Source organism: Amaranthus tricolor, chromosome 2 (assembly GCF_026212465.1).
Source record: "Amaranthus tricolor cultivar Red isolate AtriRed21 chromosome 2, ASM2621246v1, whole genome shotgun sequence".
Lineage (NCBI taxonomy): Eukaryota > Viridiplantae > Streptophyta > Magnoliopsida > Caryophyllales > Amaranthaceae > Amaranthus > Amaranthus tricolor.
Window position 1 is genome coordinate 3448923 of NC_080048.1, and position 10587 is coordinate 3459509.

Below are 10587 nucleotides of genomic sequence, written 5' to 3' on the forward strand. Positions count from 1 at the left end.
AGAACTCCGAGAAAATGATCTTCAATTTGAACAAAGTAACAAGAAGATTTTGTTTGAACTTGATATTAATTCTAGGCGAGATGTTGTTTTCTAAAACATCATTTCCTCCCTACTACGATGCTTGGTAATAAACCGGAAATATGTTCTAAGATACAAAGAATTACACTAAATTCCTAGCACACAAAATTTAGAATGATGTAAGAGAAACTTAAATGGAAGAAGATACGGAAAATTACAATTGAGGATTGCAAGTTCTCGATGTAAAGTGCTAGAGAAGAAAAGAAATCAGAAATTGCATGTAGAAAATAACCACACAAGCCTTCCATATTTATAGAATAGTTTACATCATTTCACGAAGAAACATGTTACTCTATAAAACACAAAATCGATTCACGAACTAATGTCGTCCTTAGCTTCAATCAATCCATCCCAATATATCTGGTTAAAATTAACCATGTTTAACGTTGGTAGTTACATTATAACTAACAAAACAGATAAACTAAATTTACAAAGAAAAACCCGCAACACAGAGTGAAACTCGCGGGCGACCTGCTACTCCCACAAAACATTAGTTTTTCCTTTCTTTCTCGCTATCCGCGAGTTGTTTCACAATCCGTGATTACTACTTTTTGCTCAAAACAGAAACTTTGCAACCTTGGGATATTCTCAAATTAATTTATTTAAATTAATTATTTAATTTAATTAATTATAATTTTCGATGACCATTATGTACTCTAAATGACAACATAGACTTGGTCTATACTATTTTAGTATGCACCAATCTAATAATAACAAGTTTTTTGATAATTGTGCTTAATTATATTTCTTAAGTAAAAATATTTAATATTTTACTATCTTTTAAGATTGGTATACATTAAAATAATGCAAAAATTCTCAAATGAGATGGTCTCATCACAGTGAGATTATTTTTATTGAACTTGTCTTATAGTGAGTCGGTCTCATACAAAATTTACTATAAATAGTCTTAATTAAGTTCATACAAAATTTTCTCTAAAATCAGGAGGTTTATTTGATTACGACCTGATATTTATGTCCAAATTATATTCAAAATTCAGCCCCATATAATTCAATGTGTAGTCCAATTAAAATAGCCCGCGGCTTTTTTCAGGCTCAAGAGTTCTCAAAAATGTTACGGCCCGAGGCATTATATCGAAGGAGGAACTTCCAGCCTCTAGGGAGCATGTTTTAGAAATTTGAAATCTTTATGTCAAAAGAATTAAAAAATTGAACCAAATAATCTAACTTTTAAATTTATTTCAAAAGTAAGCGTGAAATTTTTAAATCTGAGGTTTGGGGTTACTGCGAACAGGTCAAAAAAGACAAAATAGTTGTTCGCAGTTAGTAACTGCGAACAGTTATTTTAACCTGTTTTTGTAACTGCGAACAGTCCCAAACCTCAGATTTGAAAATTTCACATTTACTTTTGGAATAAGTTTTAAAGTTGAATTAGTTGGTTCATTTTTTTGATTTTTTGACTTAAAAATTTCAAATTTTCCATATTTTACCTTTCTAATTGTTTTTTCACATGTAAAAATGAGACGAAATTTGAATGAGAAAATCTTATATTTATAGTTATAGAAAGTAAATGTAACTAAAGATGAATTTCTAATTTGTTTCATTCGTTATTTTTGAACAAGAAGAATTTTTTTATGCCATAAATTGAGTTTTAAAATGACATAAAAGTGGGATTGTTAATTAAATATCAAATAATTATAAATATTTGATGATAGTAATGGAAAAAAAATAGAAATATGATAATAGTGATAGAAAATTTAAACATGAATGGAGAGAAAAGAAAATTTTTAAGACTTTTATTAATTTTTATAGAAATCAATCGAGGGCAAATTCTTAGTTTTATAAACTAACAAGGATATTCACGTAAAATTACTTTTTTACTTATTCTAATATAAACAAACAAATTGAAATTGCCCGTTAATATGTATAAACTTTTAAAAACTAGGAGTATCAAATTACAAAATTCAACCTTATTTATTTTTTTCCTTTACTTTTATTAATGATAAATATGTAAATTTACACAATCCTCAAGTCTCAATTCAAATACCACTACTCTCCAAAAATATATATGGGGGTGGGAGTGGGACTTTAGCTTTCTAAAGTCGTTTTCCCTAATCTTCCTAAAATCTCGTTCCCACTAAGAAAAACAACGAAATTTTCAATTTCAATTTTAAATCCCAATCCTTATATTCCGCCACTCTTTTCATTTTATCGCCACCCCCCTGAATAAATTACCATTTTACCCTTACTTTATAAAAAATTAACAACATTGCCATTAAGGGTGAAATTCCTATATATACCACACTCCACCTAAAATTATTCTCACTACAACTAAATACAACTCACTAAAGCTAAATCTCGGAGCAAAAATTAAGTACAATCCCCAAATTATTAATTGAGGTAAGTTATTTTTAATTTAATTAGTTGCAAAAGAAAAAAAAAAAATTTTCAAAACGAGGCGCCCAGATCTGGGCGGCTGGACCCCGGTTTAGGCGCCCAAAATCAGGCGCCTGAACCGGGGTAGAGCCGCCCAGATCTGGGTGCCTCGTTTTGAATTTTTTTTTTTTCGTGTATTTAGGATTAATTAATATAAATTTTGAATTATTATTGTAAATTTGTATGTTGTAATGTGTAATTTTTATATTTTTTAGTAAATTTTATATATTGTTTTGAATGCAAAAGAAAAAAAAATGAAAAGGAGGCGCACAGATCTGGGCGGCTGGACCCCGGTTCAGGCGCCCAAAATTAGGCGCCTGAACCGGGGTTCAGCCGCTCAGATCTGGGCGCCTCGTTTTGAATTTTTTTTTTTTTCGTGTATTTAGGATTAATTAATATAAATTTTGAATTATTATTGTAAATTTGTATGTTGTAATGTGTAATTTTTATATTTTTTAGTAAATTTTATATATTGTTTTAAATGCAAAAGAAAAAAAAAATTGAAAGGGAGGCGCCCAGATCTGGGCGCCTCCCTTTTTAATTTTTTTTTTTTTCGTTATATTTAGGAATAATTAATTTAAATTTTGAAGTATGTTATTATTGTTGTTAATGTTATTATTATTATTGTGATTGTATTAATTTTTTATTAAATATATGTTAATGTTATTATAATTAATTATGTTATTATTAATGTGATTGTTATTTTTTTTATTATTATAAATATGTTCATGTGTTGTTTTATAAATTATTAGTGTAAATTTGTATGTTAATTTTTTTGTTGTTAAATTATTATTTATCTTTGAATAAAACTGTAAAAATTGTAGAAAATGGCTGGTAATCAAGAAAAAGGAAAAGTTTTTTTAGGCAATTGTTGAGAGGTAATAGTTCAAGGACTACTTTACTTAAAGGGGACCCGCATGAGAGGGGGGTGACGGGTTCTGCTAGGAGGGCTAGGCATGAAGAGGCTGTCAGACACAGTGAGGCCCAAAGGTCGAGTTCGCTGAACCAAGTGCGTACTCCTATTGATGACCAGGCTGACAGCCTCCAGAGTAGTTGGGGGGTTTATAGTGATGATGATAATGATGCTGATGATGTTCAGTTCCAAGGTACTGAGTGTCGCCAAGTGGACTGGGCTGTTGTTCGCAGCCCCGACGGCAGATTTGCGCGGGGCGGCCCGAGTTCTTCTGCCGCATCTGAGCGCGCAGGACGTAGTTTTGTCGATAATCAGCCCTCACAGTCCACTAACACGGACTGGTTAGTGACATCACCCCAGCCCGGTGGGCCGACAGATACGCGACTGATCCCTAGCTATGGCGGGCACATAGCTAAACTTATTTATGACGGCTCCGAGCGTACGCCTCCGATTCTAGAATGCCGTATTAGGAAGAGACCGGTGGAGTCCATCATCGGACTGAAGGATATGTCCGATGCGCTAAACGATGTTCTACTTGCCACTTCCCTCGGCCGACTACCGGTCATTATGCACCAGCACATCGATTGTGCTTTGATATCTGCGTTCGTCGAGAGGTGGCAGCCGGATACGAACACCTTCCACATGCCTTGGGGAGAGATGACGATTATGTTGCACGACGTGCAACGCATATTGAGTAGTACTATTGAAGGTATTGCGCTCTATTCATTTGCATTTCCATACTCATAGCACGCCTTAAAAGAGGCCATGCTTCCTCGCCTCCCAGCTCTGTGACGGCAATTGCTCTAAATCCACAGTTACCATCACCTAACACATCAATCCAGTCGAACAAGTAAGGAGGAAGGATAAATGGGATGTTATTAGGCCATGGAAAGTGTGAAAAATCTCGACCTCCAGGATCATCTACAATAAATGTAAATAAAGTTAATATGCGTAAACTGAGACGAATTAATGCAAAAAACAAAAAATATAGTCAAGTACCGGATAAGTTGAAACTGAACTTAATTCCTACTGAGGATTGCGTCTCTCGACCACTAGATCTGCCACTAGATCTCCCGCGGGAAGAAGATGTAGACCCTCGACCGCGAGAAGATGATCTGCTATATTCAAATGAACTTTTTCTCCTTCTCATGTTTTTACTTGTGCTTGGTCTTCCCTTTCTCGGTGGACTAGCTTAAGGCTCAGGTATTTCCGCGCCATCTGGGTGTAGTTTATATTCAAGTAACTGAGACATTCGGCGAACAACAGCGGGATCAGATTTGAGGACTTCATCGACCAGAGATTGAAAGTACTCTTTGTCATTGGCGTTCGGATATCGTACTCCTTCATCGGTTTCGTCTCCTACCTCGGTGTACCTCAAAGTACTCCAGAATTCATGAATGTCATCCAAATACAAAGCACCGATCCGATGGACATATGTAAATAACATGCACACGGCAATCCATGGGTTTGTTGAAGTACACAACAACATTTGTTAAACACAAAATCACCGAGTTCTAACATGCGGTTATACTCAAGCTGGAGCTGCTCCAAGGCATAGAGAGATACGTGGCGATATAGAGGTCTAAAGTAATGCTGTCGCATCGATCTTTGTACAGAAGACATGGAATCCTGTAGCGCTTGTCGGATTGTAGCTTGCTGATTGTAATCTGTGCGTGCGCCCTTTTGAAAAGGGTATCGAATGAGCTATTACCGCTACCAAGGTAATACTTAAAAGACGAGTGTTGGCTTTCAACTCTGCTGGTAGTCCGGTTATCCAAGTGTAAACAATCATTCGTCCACGCACGGACAAATTTCTCTCTCAGTGGAATCCATGTTCCAGTCAAATACCGAACGACCTTTTTGTTCCTAAGCGACCACGTACTGACGATCACTTGCCATTTATGTTCATATTCCTCGATCGTAGAACTTTCAACCAAGGGGTTCCATATACTTTTCCTGAATACCTGCCCTTGTTGATTTTTCTTGCCACCACACAACTGGTCCACCATGTTCTCAACATCGTTGCCAATATGCCAGATGCATAACAAATGCCGCACATCTACATTAAACAAAACATTGAACGTAATTAAGACATTATCATTAGATATAACCACAATAATGAATCAGCAAAGCCTTTTTACTTGGGAAGACGTCACGAATAGCTGCAGATAAACCTTCGTCTCAATCGGTTACAATGACGCTAGGAGTCTGAGCAGTGCCGAAAATATCTCTCAATCCCTGCAGCACCCACGAATACGACACAGCCGCCTCATCTCGCATCAAACAAAACGCAACCAAGAAATTGTGATTGGTTGGCGTCATTCCGATCACTTCACATAGTGGCCACTTTTGTTTGTTCGTTTTGTACGTTGTATCTATCAGCACAACATACGGCCACGTACGTATCATTTGGATAGAGGTAGGATTTGCAATTAATAGTCTGCTCAATTGCCCTTTGTTATCCAAGTCTGTCCAGACCACATAATTAAGTTCTGTGGCCATATGAAGACAGTGTTGAAGGGGAGTCCTACCCTCCATCTCTTCTCTCCTTATTGATTGTCTAATATTATATATCTGATTCATACTAGCATAAAAACCAGGAAAATTATCTCTAATAGAATTCATAATAAAGGCCGGTTGCATTCCGGTTGCACTAAGCTGTCGTATGTGCTCCCGAATGTCTACATTAATCCTATTTGCCCTTACATGACCATCTCTGTACACCAAGAACGGGTGGTTATGTTTTCCCTTTTCACCAGGACACACCCTTACCGTCCAAGGTCTTTCTGGTGGTTTACGACTACTTCCTACAATCATAAATTTACACCCGCAACTTCTACTTTTAGAACCAGGTCGGGCAATATTATCTAGATTATGTACATCACCCCTAATATTACCATAGCGGTGACATCTTAAATAGACACTAACTCTAGAACGTCCTTCTTTCTTTTTATAAGAAGCACGTGTAAATTGAAAACCGATAGTTATTGCTATCGCATCGGCCCAACTATGTAACTCATCTAAGGAGATAAATTCCCTATCCGTAACAAAGCTACCGGAGTAGTCTACGTTGTCTCCAAAGTTTTCAAACTCCTGCAAATTTGAAATATAAATAATATAAATTAAATACATTAATGACTACAATAATAATAATAATAATAATGACAACAACAACAACAAATTAAAAACATTACGTAAATAAAAAAATCTTAAAAATTTAAATTTATCCACAATAAAAATTAATACGAAAAATAAAAAAAAAATTAATACGGAAAATAAAAAATAGTACTAACAATAATAATAATAATAATTTAAAAATAATTAATACGAAAAAAAATAAAAAATTCACAGGCGCACAGATCTGTGCGCCTGAACCATGGTTCAGGCGCCCAGATTTGTGCGCCTGAACCATGGTTCAGCCGCCCATATCTGTGCGCCTGAACCATGGTTCAGCCGCCCAGATTTGTGCGCCTTTTTTTTTTTTTAAATTTTCCAACGACAACTTTACGTACCGCATCCGACTCATAGTCGCTTTCGTTAGCCATATTTAACCAATTACGTGTTACCACTTCTTTAACACTTTTTAGAGAGATAATACCAGTTTTTAGAGAGATAGTACCGTGTTTGAATTCGTACTTCATACGCATTTCAGAATTCCATATATATAGACAAATCTTACGCATTAAATTCTTATTAGTGTTATTAAGCGTGATTTACATTTATTAATTAATTTTTAAGTATAGTGGCAATTTTGTAATTTTTTAAATACAGGGGCAAAAATGTAATTTTACAGGGGGGTAGCGATAAAATGAAAAGGGGTGGCGAAAAATAACATCACCCTTTTAAATTCTCATTCCTACATTTAAAATCCCTTGGAACACACTCACTTACTTACACCTTCCCCTTCTTTAATTTATAAGTTAAGGGATGATCTCTACACATGTCAAAAGATGATCTAATTTGAACTAACTCGAAATAAGTGCATTAGGTAGATGTTTGACCCAATTAATTAAATATGTGAATCTGACTTGATCTGTTTATTGAATAGGTTAGATTAAGGTCAAAATTTTAAACCTAAAATAAACATTTATATTCCATTTAATTATATTATAGTTATTTTCAAATTAAATCAATCACTATAACTTGACTTAATTCATTTAATATTATCCTATTTTTCATAAAATTGCAAAATAGAAATTTATGAACTAAATATTTAAGATTGAGGCCTAAAAAAATATAAAATATAGTCGAAGTTAAAGACCATGAAATGAAAACATAAACGGTTAAATGAGCTGAAATCAATTTAATATGGTCTATTACAAATTTACAATTCATGTTATGATTGTAATTTTTAACCCAATAAACTAAATAGATTAAATTCAAATAAGAAAATGAAGATTTGATGATAATGGAGTTTGTATTTCTGAAAATTTCAGTTCTATATCTTGTTCTAATTACAGGGAGTGTATGTTTAATATATATACATGAGAATAACTGACAAATGATAACTGCTCAATGATAACTGCCTAATAAACTGCAACTGCATAACTGCTTTCCAATACTCCCCCTCAAGTTAGGTCGTGGGATCACCGATGCCTAACTTGCATAAGGTGCTATTGAAAACCTGTGATGAAACTGCTTTTGTGAGAATGTCGGCTAGTTGGTCTTTAGATCTAATAAAAGGGATACGGATGACCTTGCTTTCTAGCTTCTCTTTGATAAAGTGTCGATCGATCTCTACATGTTTCGTTCGATCATGTTGGACTGGGTTCTCGGAGATGCTTATTGCAGCTTTGTTGTCACAATATAGAAGACTCGCCTGTGCCTGGTGAAAGCCCAGCTCTCCTAGAAGTTTCCTGATCCATAAAATCTCTGTAACTCCTTTTTCTATCCCTCTGAATTCTGCTTCAGCACTGGACAAAGCGACCACCTTCTGTTTCTTACTCTTCCAAGTGACTAGATTACCTCCTACAAGAGTGAAGTACCCTGAGGTGGACTTCCTGTCGTCCCTATCGCCAGCCCAATCAGCATCTGTGTAACCAATGAGATCAAGATTATTATTCTTTGAGTAGAAAACTCTTTTATTACTGGTTCCCTTTAAGTATCTCAGGATCCTAAAGACCGCTGCCATGTGTTCCACTTGAGGTCGATGCATGAACTTGCTTACAATCCCTACTGCATAAGCAATATCTGGTCTCGTGTGGGATAAGTAGATCAGTTTTCCTACCATCCGTTTATAACTATCTTGATCTGCCGCTTCTGCCCCTTCAACGATTTGTAGACCATGATTAGCAACCATAGGAGTATCTGCTGGCTTGCAGTCTAACATGCCTGTTTCTGCTAAGAGATCTAGGATGTACTTTCTCTGATTGATAAATATCTCCTTCTTTGATCTCAAAACTTCTATTCCAAGGAAGTATTTCAGTTGTCCCAAATATTTCGCCTCAAATTCTTAGAATAATTTGCTCCTGAGACGATCAATTTCCTTGGAGTCGTTTCCAGTAATCACGATATCATCTACATAGATCACGAGGCATGTAATTTGATTTCCACTTCGCCTGAGGAATAGATTATGGTCTGAGTTGCTCTGTTTGTAGCCAAATCTCTTCATTGCTATAGTGAATCTCCCAAACCATGCTCTAGGGGATTGTTTCAAGCCGTATAGTGCTCTTTTAAGTCGACACCCCTCTCATTGACTGAACTTATCTGAATACCCGGGTGGTGGCTTCATGTATACCTCTTCTTCAATCTCTCCATGTAAGAAGGCGTTTTTTACATCAAATTGGAACAGAGGCCACTCTTTATTTGCTGCTACTGAGAAGAGGACTCGAATGGTGTCAATTTTAGCAATAGGTGAGAATGTTTCTGAGTAGTCTACCCCGTAAGTTTGTGTGCACCCTTTAGCAACAAGTCTTGCTTTATACCGCTCAATGGTTCCATCAGCATGATATTTGACTGAAAAGGCCCATTTACAGCCAACCGTCTTCTTATCACTGGGTAATCTGCATTTCTCCCACGTTCTGTTTTTCTAGAGAGCCATGATCTCTTCGTCCATAGCTTGTTTCCACTTTGGTTCTTGAAGGGCTTCTTTAGTGGTTTTCGGAATGGTACTGGAATAAAGGGATGCGTTGAAGGCAACAGCGATTTGTGATAGTTGTTCATCATCTGGTCTATCAATAGGATATTGGGATCTCTGGGATTCATACTCAGGATCATACCGCTTAGGGGGCATTCCTCTTGTACTTCGAGGGGGCAAATTATATTTCCTGGGCACAACAACACTACTTGGCACACTATAGTCATTAATGAAAGGAGCAGTAGGACTCGGTGTTACCTCTTGTTCGGCCGGATGCTCATGCTCAGGGACTGGAGCGGTAGTCTGAGGAGGTGATTCAGGAACAATGTTAGTGGCAATATCGGTTGTAGTGCCTACTTGCTCTTTGGGAGCTCGACTGTCAGCCAAGGGATGAGTCAACCAACTGAGATCCTCACTCATAATCTCCCCCTGAGATCGAGGTTGGGTGTAGTAGGGAGAGTGTTCAAAAAAGTCCCAGTCCATGGTGGTATAAAGTCTGTGATGGACAGGGTCATAACATCGATAACCCTTTTGAGTAGTGCCATACCCAAGAAACACACATCTCACTGCCCGAGGTTCAAACTTTGTTCGGACTCTAGATGGAAGATGAACATACACAACACACCCAAATATTCGAGGAGGAAGAGAGTGAGAGGAGGGAACAGGAGTAAAGGTATTGAGTGTTGCAAGAGGGGTCTGGAGTTTGAGGATTTTTGTGGGAAGTCGGTTTGTGAGATAGTTAGCAGTAGCAATAGCCTCAGGCCAAACATGGACAGGTACATGAGTGTCAAACATGAGAGCCCGTGCCATGTCAAGAAGGGTACGGTTTTTGCGTTCAGCAACCCCATTTTGTTGAGGAGTGTCGGGGCAGGATGTTTGATGAATAAGACCATGTTCAAGAAAAAACTGTTTCATTGCAAGAGAGGTATATTCACCACCATTATCTGAGCGAAGGATTTTAGGTTTTGCATGGAACTGAGAGAAAATCATGTTATAGAATTTTACAAAGACATCAAAAACCTCAGATTTGTGCTTCAAAAAATACACCCAGCACATGCGAGAATAATCATCAATAAATAACACAAAGTATGAAAAACCATGAGAGTCAGTATGTGGGGCTGGGCCC